At 51.7% G+C, this 21,188-nt stretch overlaps 3 non-coding genes across 3 annotated transcripts; all 3 read left to right on the top strand.

Moving 5' to 3' along the window:
• Nucleotides 1–5,033: 5,033 nt before the first annotated feature.
• Nucleotides 5,034–5,106, top strand: Trnar-ucg (transfer RNA arginine (anticodon UCG)). Its single transcript has one exon. It is a non-coding gene; the product is annotated as a tRNA-Arg (tRNA).
• Nucleotides 5,107–11,660: 6,554 nt separating this feature from the next.
• Nucleotides 11,661–11,732, top strand: Trnat-agu (transfer RNA threonine (anticodon AGU)). Its single transcript has one exon. It is a non-coding gene; the product is annotated as a tRNA-Thr (tRNA).
• A 5,851-nt stretch (nt 11,733–17,583) lies between these two features.
• On the top strand, nt 17,584–17,656 carry Trnak-cuu (transfer RNA lysine (anticodon CUU)). The gene has a single exon. It is a non-coding gene; the product is annotated as a tRNA-Lys (tRNA).
• Nucleotides 17,657–21,188: the final 3,532 nt, after the last annotated feature.

Raw genomic sequence — 21,188 nt, 5'->3', positions numbered from 1 at the left:
TCCCGATCCTGCCCTTCTCGAGGCCCGGAATCTCTCCCTCCTCCTCCGCCAACACTTCCCTGGTGCCCCCATCTCTCACTTCCAGACGGGATTCTGTTCTCATCTCCTCCCCCAGCCCAACCCTCCATATTGACATCCTCTCCAGCCTCCCCATCACATGTTTTGGCCACAACGCCTCCCTCACCCCTGCTCCTTCTCCATCTGCTACCTGCCAACGCCAACCCCCGCGTCGCCCGCTGACCCTCACCGCCGTGATCACTCGGCTCAGTCCGTCGATCACGGAGGAGGAGGTGTTGGCGGAGCTCAAGGCACATCCCACACTGCAGGTGCGGGCGGTCTGCCACATTTTCAACTCGGCCGGCCCCACTCACCTTATGCGGGTTTTCTCCGAGGACGCACCCTCCATTGACCGTCTCCTGAAGGAGGGTGCCCTCCTCTTCCACCAGCGCTACAAGGTCGACCCCTCCTGTTCCCCTCCTCAATCCCTGCGCTGCCAGAGGTGTCTGCACTATAATGCACACCCAACAGCAGAGTGCCGCGAGGCCCTCACCTGCCCACATTGTAGGCAAGCGCACTTCCTCTGGCAGTTCCCTAACCTTCATTCCCCTCCCTCCTGCAATACCTGCAATCTCCCCCATCCCACCTACTCCCAAAAGTGTAAAGACCAACCCCCTCCGACCACTCCTGAACTCACTGTCCCTGTCCGTCCCCTGGACGCCCCCACCCCTCCTGGCAATTCCCTTCGTCCCCCCCCCCCCCGCCGCTGAGGACATCATCATGTTCCTCACCATCGTCCTCCAAAATGTTCATCTCTTTCAGCGCCCCCACACCCTCCAGCAGATCTCCCTCGCCGCCTGTTCCATATTCCAACTCAAGATGTACACCACCTACTCCAACAACCAGGCCCATTTCATCTCCTCCCGTCTTGACACCCTCGTCTAAATCCCTGTCATGGCACGACAGCAACGTATCCTTTTCAACAATATCCGCTCCCTCTCCGCCAACAAGAACCTCTTCCTGCACACCCTTGCCACCCACCGTGTGGATGACTTCCTCCTCAATGAAACCTTCCTGCAACCCCACCACTCCATCCACACCTCACCCTATCTTCTCCACCACTCCAATAATCACCTCCCAATTGTGCGTGACGGAGTTGCCATTGGTCACCACCGCCAGATCCCCGTTAGGCTCCAACCTCTCCTTCCCGACCCCACCGAACACCTGATCCTTAGTCTCTTCTTCCCCGGCCTTACCGTTACCTGCGCCACCATCTATGTCCGCCCTAACGCCCCTATTCCCTTCGACTTCCTCTCCCACATTGACCGTACCTTCTCCTCCTACGTGATCGCCGCCGACCTCAACATCCATAGTCGTTCCGCCGCCCAGTTACGGCGGTGGCATCGGTTCCTCTCCTCCCTTCAAGGCGACCTCATCCCCATCGCCCAGCACACACATCCCAAATCCATTTCCACTCCTGATGTTAACCTCTCCTCCCCCAACCTCCTTGGACACCTTGGCCACATAACGGTGGATGTCCTGGAGCCTATTGGTAGCGACCATCTCCCTGTCCTCCTCACTGTTTCAGACGGTCGTCGCCCCCGCCCCGACCCTCGTAATGACCCTCCCCCTAAGTATGTCCATGACTATTCCTGTGCCGACTGGAATGCCTACCAGGATACCTTTTCCACCCAGGTCGATAGCCACCCCTTCACCTACCACCACCCTGACGATGTCACCCATGCTGCCTCCTTTCTCCAGCAGACCTTGTCTGAGGCCATGGAGGCCCACGTCCCTACTGTCGCCATCCACCCCCATCGTCCTACCTTACCCCCACAGGCCGTCCTCCTCCTCCGTGAATCCCGTCGTCTCTACCGTGCCTTCCTCCGCACGCGTGACCAGGACACACTACGACGCCACCGGCAACTATAGCGACACATTCGTAATTTGCTCGCGGCTCAGAAACGCCGGGACTGGCGACAGACATGCACCCGTTTAAATGCTACCCTACCAATCAACTCGTCCAAGTACAGGTCGGCCTTCCGTCGCCTTACCGGAACTAAACCCTCCCCCTATTATCCTCTTCTCCATGATGATCACCCTTTCCCTGACACCCTTAGTAAGGCCAATCACTTTGCCTCCTACCTCTCCGATGTATTTTCCATCCCTGATGATCCACAGTTCGATTACTCCCTCTTCCCGGATATCCGCGATCGAACTGACACCTCTGTCCCTCCCCTCGCTCCTGGTTTCCAGTACTTGGACAACATTGCACTCACGGAACTCAATGCCCCTATCACTACACAGGATCTCATTGATACACTCCGCACAAAACGCAACACCGCTCCTGGTCACGATCGAGTCACCTACAGTCACCTTCGTGAAGCTCCTGTCTCTTTCCTCTCCACCCTGGCCAGGCTTTACAATGTCGTCCTGTCCACCCGTTACTACCCTGACCTGTGGAAAACCTCCCGTATCCTCATGTTCCTTAAACCTGGCAAACCGCCGTCCGCCGTCTCCTCCTACCGTCCCATCAGCCTTACCTCGGTCTTCAGCAAGGTCCTGGAATCTATCCGCACACGACGCATCCACCAGCATCTCCGCCAGCACCGCCTCCTTCCCGTTACCCAGTGTGGCTTTCGGCTGTCTTTCTCTTCCGACGACCTTCTCCTTCACCTCACTCATCTCCTTTCCGAACAGCTTAATTCCCATTGCTCCGCAATCTTCCTCTCCCTGGATCTCGAACGTGCATATGACCGCGTATGGCATTCCGGTCTCCTCTTCAAGCTCCAAACCTTCGCCCTTCCCATTATCTACGTCCGTCTGATCGGCTCCTTTCTCTCCCACCGTCCTTCCTATGTCACCATCCATAACACCGATTCCTACACCTTTTTCCCCTCTGCCGATGTGCCCCAAGGCTCCGTCCTCTCCCCCCTTCTGTACCTTTTGTACACGGCGGACATGCCGCCGCCGTCAGCCCCCGTCCACCTTCTCCAGTTTGCCGATGACACCACCTTGCTTGCCCTTGACCCCACCCTACAGCGCTCCCAACACCTTCTCCAATTCCATCTTGACCGGTTCACCGCTTGGTGCAACCAGTGGTTGCTCAAGGTCAATCCCTCCAAAACCCACGCGATAATTGTAGGCAAAACCACCCCTTCCTTCCGCCTCCTTGATTTCTATCTCACCATCTATGGCCGTCCTATCGCCCTCACTCCCACCCTTACGTACCTTGGCGTCACCCTCGACCATCGCCTCCCCTGGACTCCCCACGTCCGGACAATCCAAGCCAAGGCACGCTCCTGACTCAGTCTCCTCAAGCTCCTCCCTGGCCGTACGTGGGGTCTGGACCCCTCCACCATCCTCCACACCTATAAGTCCCTCATCCGCCCTATCCTTTGTTACGCCCATCGAGCTTGGATCTCCGCTCCCCCTACCTTTTATAAATCCCTCCAAATCCTTGAACGTCATGCTCTCCGCCTCGCCTATCGCATCCGTCTCCCCTCCCCCACGCGGATCCTGTACGATCTCATCCCCTTCCCCCACCCCCTCCTTTTCCTTGAAAGGATACGGCTCCTGGACACCTCCTGCAAACTCGATCCTCCTCACCCGCTCGTGTCCCCGATCCTCTCCCACCACCGCCCGCTGCCGCGCCTGTATTCGCATGTCCCACCCAGTCTCCATCTCTCCACCCTCCTTACCCTCTCCCAAGGTGGCTTCCGCCAGCTCCCCCACCCTGATGATGTCCTCCTCCCCTGCATCTACCCCTCCTATCAACTTTGATCCTCCCCCCCACCTCCTGTGTCCTTTCCTTTAGGCACCCTCCCTCCCTTCCCTTCCCTTCTCTTTCCTTTCCCCCCTCCCTCCTCCCCTCTCCCCCGAGCTTCCCCTCCCCCTTCCTCCCTCCCCCTCTCTCCTTTGCCCATGGCATCTCTGCTCTCCCCTCTCCCATTCCCCTTCCCCTTCCTCCTCCTCCACCTCCTCTCTTGGCAGGTCCCCGGACTCGTACACGCTCAGTGGACATTCGCGCGCCAGAGATCGTCGCCGTCAGTGTCTCGTGTGTGTGCCTTCGTTTGTGTGTAGTGTTGTTCGCCGTCACGCCACCACCGTTCACGTGCCGTCGCCATCATCCATGTTCTGTGCTCCGTGTCGCCTCGAGTTAGTGATGTTTCTCGTCCAGCGTGAACGGCTCCATGTTTTTTCGATTTTTAGTGTCTACATTTTTTGCCCACCGTTTTTACTGTCTACTCTGTGCCACCTTTCTGTACTACTTGTTGTCAAACTCAAGGCTGAAGAGCGGCGTATTGTGCTGCTGACAGCCCGCCTTTGTATAAGGTGTTTAAAATCACAATAAAGAAAAAAAGAAAAAAAGCGGTACAGGGTAAGGTGGGAGGAGGCAGTCTGAATTATATTTTTTACATGTGTTTTTCAAATATCACAGATCCTCTCGCGAGCGTCGTCGTCGTCGTCGTCGTCGTCGTCGTCGCGCCGCTTCTGCAGAAGTAGCAAATCGCCATCGTAGCAAATGCGGCGAGGGACGCCCTGCCTTCGATTCCGAATGCAAAAAGTGTGTGGTCTTGATTCCCAATCTCTATTTGGTTGGTCTCGTAATGGTTTGAATGTAACGAATGGGTGGGAAGCAGCAAGAGGCAGCGGCTGTGTAGAACGAAAAGACAATTCTTCTGGTAAACCTTGCGGGATGTAAGGTCGTGGTCCACGAAACTCTTCAGCTCCTAACGTTTCGTCCAGTGCTTCGCTGGACATCTTCAGAGGGGTGTTTCTCCTCCGGTGAGTCTTGCCGACTGAGTCACCGACTGAGTCACCGGAGGAGAAACACCCCTCTGAAGATGTCCAGCGAAGCACTGGACGAAACGTTAGGAGCTGAAGAGTTTCGTGGACCACGACCTTACATCCCGCAAGGTTTACCAGAAGATATGTCATCCGGTCGTGAAAGCCTTCATACTATGAAAAGACAATTCCTCAGCGGTATGAGCGTTTCGAGATGACACGAATGTAATGAATACTTGGTCGTCAGTGACCGTGTGGCCTAATGGATAAGGCGTCGGACTTCGGATCCGAAGATTGCAGGTTCGAATCCTGTCACGGTCGTGTTTTTACAATTCTGCAAAAGAAACACACCGTTTTAGTGTAGCTATTGAGCAGTACGAAATCGTCTGAATGTTGCTGTTGTCCATTTCCTGCTTGGAGATGCACTTGAGCTTGATACACACACAAGAACGGTGTTATCTAGCGAAATGGTCGGCAGAGTACCGTCACCGGGAGTTTTGGCTGGCACTTGCGCATCTAAGACAGCGTCGGAAAGTAACCCGTTCGGCTTCTGAGTCAAATCAAGTATGTGTGTTAATTTTGACACCACTAGCGCTGCAGGTTTTCATGCAATTGCTGTACCTGTCAGAAATGATTATGAAATAAAACTGAAGTACGTGACGTGTGTGACGCTAGGAAAACATTAGGCAGCATGGAGAGATTCTGTATGGGACCACCCCACCCAAACGAGTACTGTGTGTCGTGCGACCCGACACGTAGTCACCGACGCAGCCCGGCTAGCTCAGTCGTCGCAGTCGGCCTTCAGCGGCCGTGGCGAGCGGACGCGCGGCGTGTTTACGTCCGCGCTGCTGCTGGCTGTGTGCTGTTTACTGGTGAGTAGACGCTGTTCTAGCGGCCACAATAACGTGTTATTGTGTGACAATGTTTAGAACCGGAACATGAACGACATAACGCGCAGAGACACGTTGAAATTTGTGTTCGATCACACCTATGCACGACCGAAATCTTTTGAGATCGAATTATGGATTGAGGAAAGTCTGAAACGTTCCTTTGACGATATCATCGGCGTACACCTGTCGATCGTTAGTAGCGATGTCTACATCAAGTTTAAAACCGCTGATATTTGCGAACAGATCTGGCAGTCATGTAGTGGTAAGCTTAAATTTAAGCACCGTGATGGGAACATCGGAGAGGTTAAGGTTTTACATGCGGGATTTGGTCTTCAAACTCTTCGAATTTTTGAGTTACCGTTAGAAGTACCTGCGGCTGAAATCGACGCCGTGCTAAAAACCTATGGTAATGTTGTTAGCAATGTTGCCGAATAATGGGCGATGTTTAAGGTTCCTGTCCTGAACGGTGTTCGGCAGGTTAAAATGGAACTGCAGAGACACATACCATCTTACGTTACTATTTGTGGATACAGGGCGATCGTAATATATGACGGTCAAACGCGTACCTGCTCTGGGTGCGGTGCCACGGATCACGTTCGTGCTCAATGTATCCAACGAAGGGTGACGCAGCTGCCACCGGGAGACACTGTGCCAGCTAATACGATGACTTCCCTACCGCTGACATATGTGGCGGCAGCCCGCACGAACATGGCCAACTTGGAACATTCAGTTGTGGACACAATTTCCAACGCCTTGGACGCCGACCGAGTGACGCCAATGGAAACTTCCACCACAGAGGACATCACTGATGTAACCCCTGATGTTCCAACGGAAACTAACGAGCCAGTGGGTACGAATTTGGCCAACCTTTCCTGTGATGTACAATCCCAAGGAAACATCAACGATTCGGACACTGGCAACAAACAGATGCCTGTCTCAGCGCAAACGGCAGGATTCACTGGTGGGCAAGATAGAGTTTCATCTCCAGAGGCTGCCGAAAATGGAAGGCGAGGCAATTCACCGAAGACATATAAGAAAAGGAGGATTGCCCACAAGAATGTCGAGCAAACTGCACCAAGTTTGCGTGAGAAAGGTTTGCAGATTGCCCGCGACCTTACCGATGCCCTACACGGACACCCTGATGAGAAGCAACAGAGAGGCACCAGTGATGTGGCAGACACCACGAAGCCCCAGTCAGAGGTCGGAGACCACGCTCTCGCTGAACGGGAAAAGACTACACGACGGGTCCTCAGGGATAGCTCCACACACCTCCGTCTGGCTGAGACAGCCTCACACACCAAGAGGGACTCCGTTCATGTTGGCGACTGGGCAGATGACGTCGAAGGCATGTCAGTGGACACTGAAACGAATAAGGTCGGCTCGGCGAAAGGTGCTTCCTCAGCTGTGAGGGATGAAGAACTCAAAAGTACAGGACCTGCTTCAACAACTCCGACAGGGGACGCTGATTACTTTTCTGATACTTATTAATGGTTCCCACCGACGTCTCCCTTCAATACTTGGATTGGGACTTCGCACCACTGGCTGGCAATGCCTCCTCCGTTTCAGGACTACAAGTTAGCCACGTTAAATATCAATAAAATTACCTCGACTCAGAAGCTGTACGGTCTTCGCGACTACCTTTACAGCTGTGACGCGGATATTGTGATGCTGCAGGAGGTGGACGACAACCTTTACCTTGACATTCCTGGCTACGAAGTGGTAAAAAACACCACTCCGGATAGCTCCTACGGTACAGCTTTCCTAATCAAAGAGGGCGTGACCATCTCTGACGTCGAACTACTGGAGAACGGGAGAGGCATTTCGTGTTTAATTCACGGTATATGATTTATAAACATCTACGCCCCTTCTGGTAACCAAAATAGAGTGCGCAGAGCCCAGTTCTTTGCTACTGCCTGTTATATCTGTTACGACGGAATCCAGAAGACGTGGTACTTGGGGGTGACTTCAACTGCGTTTTAAAGCCTAAAGATCAAAGGCCGAATTTTAATGGTTGTCCTACTCTCCCAGAAACAGTGCGTCAGCTCGAACTGGAGGACACATGGGAAATACTACATGGGGACCAAAGCTGCTTTACATATTACACCGCACAAACTGCCAGCCGCATCGATAGGATCTATGTGGGGAAAACTCTGAGAGGGCAAATATCGGCAACGGAAACGTGGCCAATATGTTTCTCAGACCACTTGGCCTACCACTGTACCATTCGTATGACCCGACAGAAAACGTTCCGTGGCAAAACAGGATGGAAATTAAATGTAGACATCCTCCGAGAGCAAGGGCTACGAGAACAGTAGCAGGAGGTCTGTCACGATGTGGTGGTGCCACTATACGAAGCCTCGACTTATTAGGTGCTTGAAGGTCTATAGCTACGCCAGGAGCCGCTTGCAAAAGGAGACCTTTGAATTTTACTTTAGATGCCTACGTGATTTATACTCGGAAACGTCTGTCACGCACGAAAACATCGTGCAAATTAAAAGGATTAAGGCAAAGTTGTTACTACTGAAACGGAAACAAATGGAAGGTCCCAAAATTCGCTCTAGAGACACCAACAGTACTTCCGATGAACATCCATCCTCGTTCCACCTCGGCAGAGAGAAACGACGAGCAAGACAAAAATTGATCAGTAAATTGAAAACGGAAGATGGCGGCTTCTTGACGACTCAGCTGGAAATAAGGGATTATATCACTGACTATTACCGGAGACTCTATATGGCAGACCCGACAGACGATGAGATCATCTCCGCCATGCAAGATCTTCTAACAGCGAAACTAGCCGAGGCTGACAGAGAGTCACTGATGAGTGAAGTCACTGCGGATGAAATTAAGATGGCCTTGAGGAAGGCTCAGCCTAATAAATCCCCTGGCGCGGATGGACTTCCCATTGAATTTTATAAGGAATACTGGCATCTACTGGAAAATTGTTTTGTGCATATATGTAACGAAATTAGAGCGGGTCTGCAACTACCAGCAGACTTCAATGGCAGTCTACTAGTACTTGTTCCGAAACAACACTCACACGACGACATCAATCATTTTCGACCAATCTCCCTCCTGAATTCCGACTATAAGATTGTGGCCCGCGTGTTTGCCCATAGAATTAAAAACGTCCTAGGGACGATAATCCATCACAGCCAGTCAGCAGCAGTATCTGGACGCAATATCTTCAAAAGTCTTGCGGATTACAGGGAGATCATCCCGTTCAGTGCAATTACACGGCCGACTGCAGCAATTCTTGCTTTAGACCAATGTAAGGCTTTTGACCGGGTTTCGCACTGTTATTTGTTCCAAATTATGAAACATCTGGGATTCGGTGACGACTTCACTACAGTGCTTCAAAATATATACACCGCTGCCACTTCTAAGGTCATTGTTAATGGTCAGTTCACCCGACCGATTCCTATTGCAAGATCAGTAAGACAATGATGCCCCATGTCTATGCCTCTCTACGTCATAGCAATTGAGCCACTTCTCCGGATGCTCCATTGCAAACTTCAGGGCCTAACCGTCTACTCATGCAACATAAAATGTATTGCCTATGCGGACGACGTGAGTGCTGTCACACGGTCGGAACGGGAGCTACGGGAGATCACTGACAGTATCACTGCATACGAACGAGCATCAGGCTCCAAATTAAATTATACGAAGACCAGCTTATTGCCGATTGGGGGAGGCTTTCCGACAGATGGAACTTGTCCCTACAGGTTGTGCGAGACTGTCAGACTGCTAGCTATAAAAATGAGCAGTTGCCCTCTAAGAACAACGGCAGTCAATTGGAAAGAACTCTTGGCCATCACGAAAGCCTGCCTTCAACAAAATAAAGGCAGAGAACAGAATCTGCTTCAACGAGTTCAATTCATCAATACCAAGATTCTTTCCAAAATCCGGTATGTTGGGCAGGTTCTCCCGGTGGTAGACACTATTGCCAGGGGCATCATATCGGCAGTCGGATGGTATGTTTGGAGGGGTGAGATATTGAAGGTGGGGATCAACGTCGTCACTCTCCCTCCGGCGGAAGGGGGCCTGGGTCTAATAGATGTCCCAACGAAATGCAAGGCTCTCCTCGTACGTAATACACTGCAGCTGTGCCACAAATACCCCGACAGCGCACTTCGTATGGCCATAAGGACATATCAACCATACAACATGCTAATACCAATAAACCTGGGGGAAGTGCACTATAAGGCGAATCATATCAGGATGTTTCTCTTAGAAGCCAGCTACCTGAAGTCGAAATCGAGTGCTCCATTAAGTGATCTAACGTCTGCTCAACTATATCATCTGATGGACGAAACTGGAAGAGCCAACCGCACGGTGACGAAGTACCCCTCTACGGATTGGACTCGAATCTGGACAAACATCAATAACAGTGTTCTAGGCACTGACGTCCGATCTACTTGGTATAAAATTGTCAATCAGACAATACCAACTAGAGAACGACTCCATAAAATACACCTGTCGGTGTCAGACAAGTGTCGAGAATGTAATGTCATCGACACCTTACAACACCGTTGTGCCTGTGGTGAGAACGGCCATATTTTGAACTGGTGTCGTAGGACCATGGCATTGATCTGCAGGACAACACCACAGAACATCTCCCTAACATCGATTCTCCAACCGGATGGAACTTACTATCCGGTAACCAAAAAGAACACGTGGACGTGGTTGGCAGCGCACACACTGCACTACGTCATTAATGCCCAGGAAGACCGGACATACATGGGCTACAGAGTATACCTAGCCACACAGGCTAAGTTACTGATGAGGCACCCAAAATGTAAGCGAAAGTTTGCCAATTATATCGAGGCGTTACAACTAGTGACTATATGACACACATACTATTAAGGGACTTATAAGAGGATGCTAGACGAACAGAAGGATCACCGAACAGGTGTTCAGTTTTTAAAACCCAAGTGCACTATGATTGTACTTGTACTTTTTTTTCTTGCTTACATTAGGACTTCGTTTTGTACTATCACCGATAGTCGAGTGAAAGTTTTCAGTTTGTGACTCACGTTGTGAATGTCACTTTCTCCGAAGGAACATTTCCTACCATCACACTCCAGCACACCACAGGACGGTCTGCGGACTTCAGCGACGTCTGCCCTCACAACTACGAGAAGGCAACCCGGGCGAAAAAGAAAGGATCACTTAACGACCGAGGCCAAGATTTAATGCTTGGGATATAAAAAGTGAAGGCATATTAATTTCGAGAAGACGAGTTTTGAGGATCGCGTGTCAGCTGAGTCAGTGCCACCTTGTTGGAGGACGAGCAGGGGAATGTTTGCAAGGAAAACACTATTCTTTTCTTTACAGAAGAAGTCTTTTTCTTTCGTCATGAATAACAACATTACGCAGGGGCATGATTACAAGGAAAACAAGATTCTTTTCTTTACAGAAGAAGTAAATTCATTTCATCGTGAAGCAGAAAAATTTCTTTCAATGGCGATGAAGCCAGGCCGAAAAGGCAACTTCTGGCGAGTGTAAGGATAGGTTGAAGGGGAGGAAGGAGACCCACAAAAAAAAGAAAAAATAAATAAATAAAAAAAATAAAAAAAAATAAAAAAAAGGTCGGTAGAGCATGAGACTCTTAATCTCAGGGTCGTGGGTTCGAGCCCCACGCTAGGCGGAACGGAATTTTGTTCCGCTGCAGATGTAAATTACCGTTTTTCTGATTAATGTGACGTAATGGAAATAACAACTTAAAACTTTGCCTACGTCTCCATCAGTCGCAAGGAAACTGTATCTGAAGGTGAAGGTGATTTCGTAGACATGTGTGAAAGACATGTTCTGAAATGTAAGTGGTGTTGGTTGGAGAGAACATCGGTTACGTGTGAGATGTGTAGCCAATCAGTAATGGTGCGCCATAGCTGCAAATATTAGTCGGTAATATGAAGTGTTGTCAGCTGAAGCCTGATGATCCAGACGATCGTAAGCACGAAGTACACAAAACTACCGCTAGGCCGCGCCTCTTTAGCTCAGTGGCAGAGCACTGGTCTAGTAAACCAGAGGTCGTGAGTTCGATCCTCACAGGAGGCAAACGAATTTTGGAAATCAGTTGCGCGTCGTGGCCGTATAGCAAGCTGTATCTGGAACGACGAACAATTAGCGACAGGTGTTTTATTTAGAATTACTCTCAGATGTGATTGAGGCGAATGTCGCAGATAAAGCATTCAGTCGGCTTTCAGCCGTGTTACCGTGCGGACGGGCTCGGCGCGCCGGGCAGTGCTCCGCAGGTGTTGCTGTTTACCCGCTAGCGCGCGGTCACGTCGTTGTCTTGCCGTATAGTACCTGTACCGACCCGACATGGCGTTCTCATATCGAAAAGCTACAGTCAAACTAACGTTCAACGCATCGTACACGAGACCGAAGGCCCATGAAATTGAACGGTTTCTACGAGACATCATGCACATCGAACCACAAGAACTGATAGGAATTCATCTGTCTATTGTAACCAGCACAGTGTACCTCAAACTGATTGACGAAGCGGCCTGCGACAGATTACTCCAACGATCTGCAAACGGCTTTCGCTTGTGTCACGCAGACGGTAACCTGAGCGTGGTAGGAGTTGACCATGCTGGTCTGGGGGTGCGTACCGTGCGCATCTTTGAACTACCGTTCGAAGTCCCTGCCAACGTAGTCGTTGATGCGCTGCGGCCATACGGCACAGTTCTGAGCCACACAGAGGAGAAATGGAACACATTCGAAACGTACCCCGTCCTTAACGGGGTACGACAAGTGCGCATAGAACTTAAGAAGCACGTTCCATCGTATGTTTTCGTTGGTGGCTGCCGCGCAATTGTTATATATGATGGACAACCGAGGACCTACTCGGGCTGCGGCCAGGAGGGCCATGTTAGAACTGAGTGTCTGCAGCGCCGCCTCGTTCAGGTGCCCCGCAATGAACTTCCCCAACGATCCACTATGACCTCTCTCCCGCTAACATATGTGGAGGCTGCACGACATGATGTGATGGATGATCAAAACCTGCTACCTCCTCAAGCCGCTGCCAGCTCCGTTGGAGAGTCAGCGCCGTCGACGACGCCGCAGCGCAACGGTGCAGAGGTTCCTACAGCCTCCGCCCACCGCAGCGTCGTGGGCACCCAGCCACCGTCACTGTCGGGATCAGACACAGGGGTTCCTAGCGACCGAGACTGTGTCGAGCCCCGCCCTCCAGTGGATGTCGAATCTCGGACCCGAAAGCAAAAATCACCCAAGCGACACAAGAAGAGGCGATTGTCAGCTGACGAACAGGACAGGAATGTGAACCCGGCGGAAGACATCGACTTCGTTGACTCGCCCACAATTGCAACGGACTCCAGTGGCATCATTCACCAGAAGGTGCCTGAAGACAAGGAACACTCTCCTAAATCTGGTGGCCCAGAAAACGAGGCGCACTGCGTCGACTCCCAAAATATGGGCTCCTGTGAAAGCGTCCAGCCACCAATGACATCACAATCGTCTCTTGGTGATTGGGCAGACGATATGGAGGCAGATGATGCACAGAAAACATCGATATCTCCACCAGAGCCCATGGCTGACATTGAGCCCGGAGGGCTCTGCCAGTCAGGGACTCCTACGGCACAGTAATGCACAGCATGCAGGTGGGTGGCTGTGTGGTGTGTGGTGTGTGAAATCACTGTGGGATTTGTGGGATTGCACCGGCACACTGCCTCCGCCACTTGATATGTCTCAGTCATACCGTGTGGGAACAGTCAACGTAAATGGTGTCCACTCCACTGTCAAGAGCCGCATGTTACACGACATGATCAGAGCGGCAGACTTGGACATTGCCCTTCTCCAGGAGGTCCGTCCCGAGCTGTGTTTAGACCTATATGGCTACACCACGTCCAGCCTACCCGTAGGTGATGGCGCAGGAGGAACGGCCATCCTTCTCCGAGATGGCATAGACGCGACGGACGCGACGTACTTGCCGAACGGCGAGGCATCGCACTTACACTTGGCGCAGTGCGCCTCATTAACGTCTACGCTCCCTCCGGTAATTCGCACCGTGGTGACAGGCATGTCTTCTATTCGGAGGAGTTGGCCCCACTTTTGCAAGGAAATATGGACCATTACATAGTGGGCAGCGATTTTAACAGTGTTCTGCGGCCCGAGGACCAGATACCGCATTACGTCCCATGCCCGGCTCTACAAGCATTGATACGTGACCTCGCGCTCCACGACACATGGCTCTTGCATCATGGGACCCAGAGTGGATATACGCACTTTACCAACCATTCTGCCAGTCGTCTGGATCGGATATACGTCTCGCGTGCCCTCCGCACAGCAACCCGTGATGCAGAACTCTGGCCGACGGCCTTCACGGACCATCTCGCGTACATCTGCACTGTCACCTTGCCCCGACAACTCACAAGACGCAGCAGGGGCCCGTGGACGCTGAACGTCTCCCTCCTTTGCGAGGAAGCGTGTCGGCGAGCAGTCACTGACACGTGGCGTCGATGTATCAGGCGCCTGCCTATGTATGCTTCCACGTTGCTGTGGTGGCTGGGATGTGTCAAACCTGCCCTCCGAAAGACCTTGATGGCCTACGGGCGTGACAGATCGAACTGGCAAAGGGCAACATCGGAATTTTACTATACAGCGTTACGTGAGCTGGCGACGCAATCGCCGTCTCCCGAACGTCAGATGTCCGTACAACGCATCAAAGCTCGTCTACTTCGCATCAGGACAGAGCAGCTAGACGGTGTCCGCATCCGTGCGCGAGTGCAAGACTGTATCCCCAACGAAACAGCGTCAGTGTATCACATTGTGCGCGAGAGGCGCCACCGCAAACGTCAGCTCATTACGGCGGTAAACACGGAAGAGGGCGGCCGCGCAGTGACACAAACGGACATCGCGCACACGTTCGCCAGACACTATGGGACCTTGTACATGGAAGATCCGCGAAATGTACGTGATTCTGACGAGCTGTTGCACGATTTTCCCGCCCCTCGGGACGTGGCACTCGATGATAGTCTGCTGTTGCCCATTACACCCGACGAACTGACATCGGCCTTGGCACGTGGAACACCGAACAAGTCGCCTGGACCGGACGGTTTACCCCTGGAATTCTACCGCACTTTTTACCACCTTATGGGTGACAAGTGGCTCAAAATGTTTCAAGACCTGATCCGCCCTGATTTCACTGTCCCCACAGAATTCACAGAAGGCATCTTGATCCCAGTTCCGAAACCGAATGGTGGTTGTAGGTGGCAGGATTTTCGCCCACTCACACTCCTCAACAACGACTACAAGATCTTCGCACGTATCCTCCGCGCGCGTCTCCACACCGCTATCGGGAAAGCCATCCAAACCGATCAGACATGTTTAGGTGGTGTCAGCAACATTCATACGGCGTTAGGAGCATACCGCGACGTAATTGCTTTGACGGCGGCCTGCAAAATACGAGGCGCCCTTGTCGCCGTAGATTTTGACCACGCATTCGACCGCGTCGATCACGGCTTCTTACGCGCAGTTTTGCATCGCATGGGCCTCTCTCCGGAGTCTGCACAGGTGGTCCTTCGACTGGTCCACGGAGCGCGCTCCCGCATGATGGTCAACGGTTATCAGTCTGGTCACATTGTTGTTGGACGGTCAGTCCGACAAGGGTGCCCCCTGTCGGGTGTATTATTTGCTGCAGCGCTTGAACCAGCTTTACATGGTCTACGGCAGCGATTAACTGGTATCTCCTTGCGGGACGTGACCTTTTGTTGTGGTGCATTCGCCGATGACGTGGTGTTCCTGGCCAGATCAGAGGATGAAATGCATATGGCGCTACAGTGGCTACGCCAGTACGGGGCGGTCGCTGGGAGCGTCATCAACGTGAAGAAGACAAAATACATGGATGTCGGAGGGGGGATTTCCCACACAACGGCGGTGCCCTTTGACAAGGTGCCCGTACTCAAGTGTTTAGGAGTGCAATTCTATAGCAATGTACCGCCGGCTCGTACACCAGACACGTGCTCTGCTGCAGGACAACAAACTGCGTCGCTTGGATATGCTCCTCAGAACACGTATGTCAACACCTATCTTGTCTCAAAACTGAACTATTTTGCGCATATCCTTCCCTTGACAGCTACGATGGCCGACAGATTTCAAGCAGCATATGGACATTTCGTAAGCACCGGTCTGGTTTTTAAAGTCCGATACGCCACCCTGACACTGCCGCAGCGGGCGGGCGGTATCGGTTTAATTCACGTATATAACCGTGCGCGATCGCTTTATCTCAACACTATGCGTCGCACGTGGACCTCTGACCACGCCACTCTGACGGGCACCCTGATAGCGGAAGTGGCACCACACTCTCTGCATCCCCCGGTTTCTGTAGGACACATTTCACCTGCACTCACCCACGTCAGAGACTTCTTTATTGACTTCAGCTACTTACGGTCAGAACTTCCGACGACACGGAAGCCCAGCACAAAAGACTATTATCGCCTCTATCAGCAGCGGCAACCTGTAAATACGGTCACCCACAGACATCCTGAAGTTGCCTGGAACATGGTGTGGCGAGCGGTACACACGCCTTTTCTACCTACGACGGTGCGTTCATTGTGGTACGTGGTTGTGAATGGGAAGTTCGCTACTCGTCAGAGGTTACATTCCATACATCTGACGGACGACCCCTTGTGTCCGACATGCTCAGTCGCTGACTCGGATGCACACCGTCTGACGTGTGCCGCGACCAGCGAGTGCTGGCTACTGACGCAGCGCATGCTGGCATTACTCTTACGGCGATTGCCGGAGTCTATCTCCCCTGATGACGTATTGCGCCCCGACGTCGTATACTTTCCATCAACCAGAACGAACGCCGTTAACTGGCTAAAAGGCATGGCTGTTTACTACATATTTTGCGATGCTCCCAAAGGCACACTCGATTTTAGTCCCTATTGATGACGACACATGCAGCTTTCAGCCGCCACCCGAAGTACAGAACTCGTTTCGCAAATTATTTAGGTTCATTATTTGCGGATCCTCCTGCTCACTGGGGCGTTCCGGGTATGAGACGCTGAAAATGAAGAAGAATCCTGGACCCCTCCCAACAGATGAGAAGACGACTCGGACGCTCGGCTACGGCAGTTGTAGGATCTTTCTTTGTAATGAAACAAAAATAAATCTATAATACAAAAAAAAGAAAAATGTTATAAAAATTAAAGACATAAATAAATAAAAAGAACAACATCGACAAATCCACTCCATCCTCTTCCTGATCCTTCGATCCTCGAACTCGAACACGTTGCTTGGGCGTGGCGGCGGGATGGCCAGGCTTCGGGTGTCGACCCCTGCCCTACCCGTCGTCCTGCTCCTGCAGCGGTTCATTAGGGAAAAAAAAAGGATGGGTAGAGCGCCTGCATTGTATGCAGGAGATAAAAAAAAATGGATAAGGCGTCGGACTTCGGATCCGAAGATTGCAGGTTCGAATCCTGTCACGGTCGTGTTTTTCCAATTCTGCAAAAGAAACACGCCGTTTTAGTGTAGCTATTGAGCAGTACGAAATCGTCTGAATGTTGCTGTTGTCCATTTCCTGCTTGGAGATGCACTTGAGCTTGATACACACACAACCAGAACGGTCTTGTCTAGCGAAATGGTCGGCTGAGTGCCGTCACCGCGAGTTTTGGCTGGCACTTGCGCATCTAAGACAGCGTCGGAAAGTAACCCGTTCGGTTTCTGAGTCAAATCAAGTATGTGTGTTAATTTTGACATCACTAGCGCTGCAGGTTTTCATGCAATTCCGGTACCTCTCAGAAATGATTATGAAATAAAACTGAAGTACGTGACGTGTGTGACGCTAGGAAAACATTAGGCAGCATGGAAAGATTCTGTATGGGACCACCCCACCCAGACGAGTACTGTGTTTCGTGCGACCCGACACGTGGTCACCGACGCAGCCCTGCTAGCTCTTTCGGTAGAGCATGAGACTCTTAATCTCAGGGTCGTGGGTTCGAGCCCCACGCTGGGTACAACGGAATTTTGTTCCTCTGCAGATGTAAATTACCGTTTTTCTGATTAATGTGACGTAATGGAAATAGCAACTTAAAACTTTGCCTACGTCTCCATCAGTCGCAAGGAAACTGTATCTGAAGGTGAAGGTGATTTCGTAGACATGTGTGAAAGACATGTTCTGAAATGTAAGTGGTGTTGGTTGGAGGGCACATCGGTTACGTGTGAGATGTGTAGCCAATCAGTAATGGTGCGCCATAGCTGCAAATATTAGTCGGTAATATGAAGTGTTGTCAGCTGAAGCCTGATGATCCAGACGACCGTAAGCACGAAGTACGCAAAACTATCGCTAGGCCGCGCCTCTTTAGCTCAGTGGCAAGTTCGGCGCTAGCGGCCGTGCGAAGCGGAGGTCCGATACTTCCGCCTGTGCGGCGTGTGCGAGTGTTTGTTTACTCGTGGACTTTTCTGCACGCGGGCTAGTAACACCGATCATGGAGAACAAGTACAGGAAAACTACATTACGATTCAATCTCTGCAAAGACTACGAACGACCAAAGGCTTTAGCAGTGGAACGAGTCATTCGAGTGGACGTCAAGATACCGCCAAACGATATTATCGGAATTCACCTATCCATCGTTAGTCCCACGGTGTATGTTAAGATGGTAAATGACGCGGCGTGTGAGAGAATTTTACAGGCGACAAAAGCAGGTCTCCGATTTTGCCATAGTGACGGGAATGTCGGCACGGTAACTGTAGAACTTGCTGGTCTGGGTATACGGACAATACGTGTTTTTGAGCTGCCATTTGAGCTCCCGGCTGACGAAGTTATCGAGGCTTTTAAGCCATACGGCACAGTACATGGTCACACAGCAGAACGCTGGACACAATTCGCTACATACCCCGTTCTTAACGGAGTGCGGCAGATCACTATTGATCTTCAGAAGCATGTACCGTCCTATCTGACAATTGGTGGTTGTCGGGCGGTGGTGATTTACGATGGTCAACCACGTATATGTTCTGGATGTGACCAGGAGGGACACCTCAGGTCGAACTGTATGCAAGGGCGGATTACGCAACTGCCTTCAGATGTGCGGGAGCCGTCGCCGGCGATGACAGTACTACCGATCACCTATGCCAAAGCCCTCACTGCGTCCGCTGATGACCGAAAGGACACAGCCTCGGTGGAAGATCAAGATGGCACTCTCCGAAACCTTGTCGCCGACGTTGGGATGACAGAGCATGCTGCTCCGTCGAGCATACAATCTACGGCGACAACATCAGATGAGACTGAACTCCCACCCAGCACACCGATAGTACAAGAAGCAGTTCCAGCCACTACGGATGCTGTTCCATCTGAAACGCACTCTGAGACGACATCATTAGTTTCGACCGAACTCCCGCCAAGTTCAACGATGGGACTCGAAACACTTCCAGTTCCTACGGATGCTTTTCTGTCGGGCAGCCGTGATTCCCTGCAATCTGAGGACACGGACGGAAGATCACGCAAACAGCGTTCCCCGAAAAGGAGGAAACGGCGGCGTCGCACGACATCTCCTCGGGATGACTCCCCTTGCCCCGACGACGATGTGCCTGTGGACCAAGACGACACAACAGCCTCTACGAAACAGGATGGGGCACTGGGAACTGTTCGATCCGACCCACAGCGGTCTGTCACATTGACGGTACCGGGACGTGGTGATGCTGAAGAGAAATCACAGCCAGTTGGCTCTCCAGACGCAGATGCTGTGGCTATGGACACGAATATATCACAGCCTGAAAAGATGTGGTATGTGGATATTGAGGAGGCGCCGGACGTCATACAGAGGCAGCCGGCACTCACGAAGACGGACTAATAATTGCTGAAGGTGAAGGGGGAGGAGCGAGAGAACGTCTTCTAACTCAGCCCCCGGCGCCGGTGCAGGGAGATGTTGTTGCGCCTCGACAGAGTGGGATTCAACGCCATGCGAACCGTATTGCGACATTAAATATCAATGACGTGCGTTCACCGGCCAAAATACACCTATTGAAGGAAACGGTTTGGGCATCTGATGTGGATATTGCTTTGCTGCAGGAAGTCCACATAGCTGCACTCCCATACATCGCAGGCTACCAATCCTATTCGTCACATGGAGATCACAATGGGAGTGGCAGTTTACGTGCGAGATGGCTTCCCAGTGGAAAACGTGTGTTATCTTCCGTCGGCCAGGGGAATGGCTTTCACGACGTTTTGGGACACGCATCATCAATCTTTATGCACCGTCGGGAAACAATCGGCGGCGGGAAAGGGCGCGATTTTATGCAGAAGACATTGCTCCACTATTCCATGGACGTTCTGAATGTGTAATAATTGGTGGAGATTTCAACTGTGTTCTCAGCCAGAAAGACCAATGGCCGCAAGCAAACATCAGCCAGGAGTTGCGAATCGTTGTCAACGACCTTGTACTTAGTGACACGTGGGAATTACGACATGGAGCTGCACCGGGATACACCTATGTGACAAGTCATTCGGCGAGCAGATTAGATCGCATTTATATCTCACGGGCTCATGCAAATGATGTCCAGGACGCGGAACGCTGGCCATTGGCATTTTCCGATCACAGCGCTTACATCTGTACGGTGCTTCTTCTCCGTAGAGAGGTGTGGAACAGTAAGGCCCCGTGGAAACTAAACATTCAACATCTAAATGATCCTGAATGCTGTCAACGGATCCTTCAGACATAGACGATGTGCGAGCGAAGGGTTGGAAGGTATGCGACGAAGCTTGATTGGTGGCTGACTTGTGCTAAACCGGCGCTTCACCGTACGTTCATCTCATATAGCAGGGAAATGGCAGAATGGCGCCGCCGTACCACCGACTTTTATTTTGCAGCACTGCGCGACCAGGATGATGGCCCGTCGGGACAGGACATCTGGATCGAACGCAAAAGGATAAAAGCTAAACTAGTGGCTTTAGCTCGGAAACATCTTCAGGGAACCATGGTGCGCGCCAGATGTCACGATACGATAAGGCACGAGATTCCTTCCATGCACCACGTCGTGAATGAACGAAAGCACCGACGACGCGTTTTGGTACGGGAGTTAATCACCCGCGAAGACCGAAGAGTGACGCGTCAAGCGGACATTGTCTCTGCATTCGTCGACCATTACCAACACATCTATCGGGAAGAAGCAGCCTCTTTCGATGACCTCGACCGAATAGCCACGTCCGTCTCTCGTACGCTGACGGTGGAAGCCGCGGGAACCTTACTGGAAGCCATTAGCTGTGAGGAAGTACATGATGCGATCGCACAAGGTGCGTTGAATCGGTCCCCAGGCATTGATGGGCTTCCTGCTGAATTCTATCGCGAATTTCGCAACGAAATGGCACCGCGATGGACGGAAATGTACAACGAGATGTTAAATTCCGATGCGCCTATTCCACCGGCTTTTATGGAAGGTCTCCTGGCGTCAGTTCATAAACCGAAGCCAGGAATTACGGTCACACATTATCGCCCCATCACCCTGCTTAATGCCGACTATAAGATCTTTGCACGGTTGCTAGCGTCCCGATGT

The sequence above is a fragment of the Schistocerca serialis genome, chromosome 7 (genome assembly GCF_023864345.2).
Source record: "Schistocerca serialis cubense isolate TAMUIC-IGC-003099 chromosome 7, iqSchSeri2.2, whole genome shotgun sequence".
Classification (NCBI taxonomy): Eukaryota; Metazoa; Arthropoda; class Insecta; order Orthoptera; family Acrididae; genus Schistocerca; species Schistocerca serialis.
Note: the sequence above shows the minus strand (reverse complement) of the source record. Positions and strands in the feature narration are given on the sequence as shown.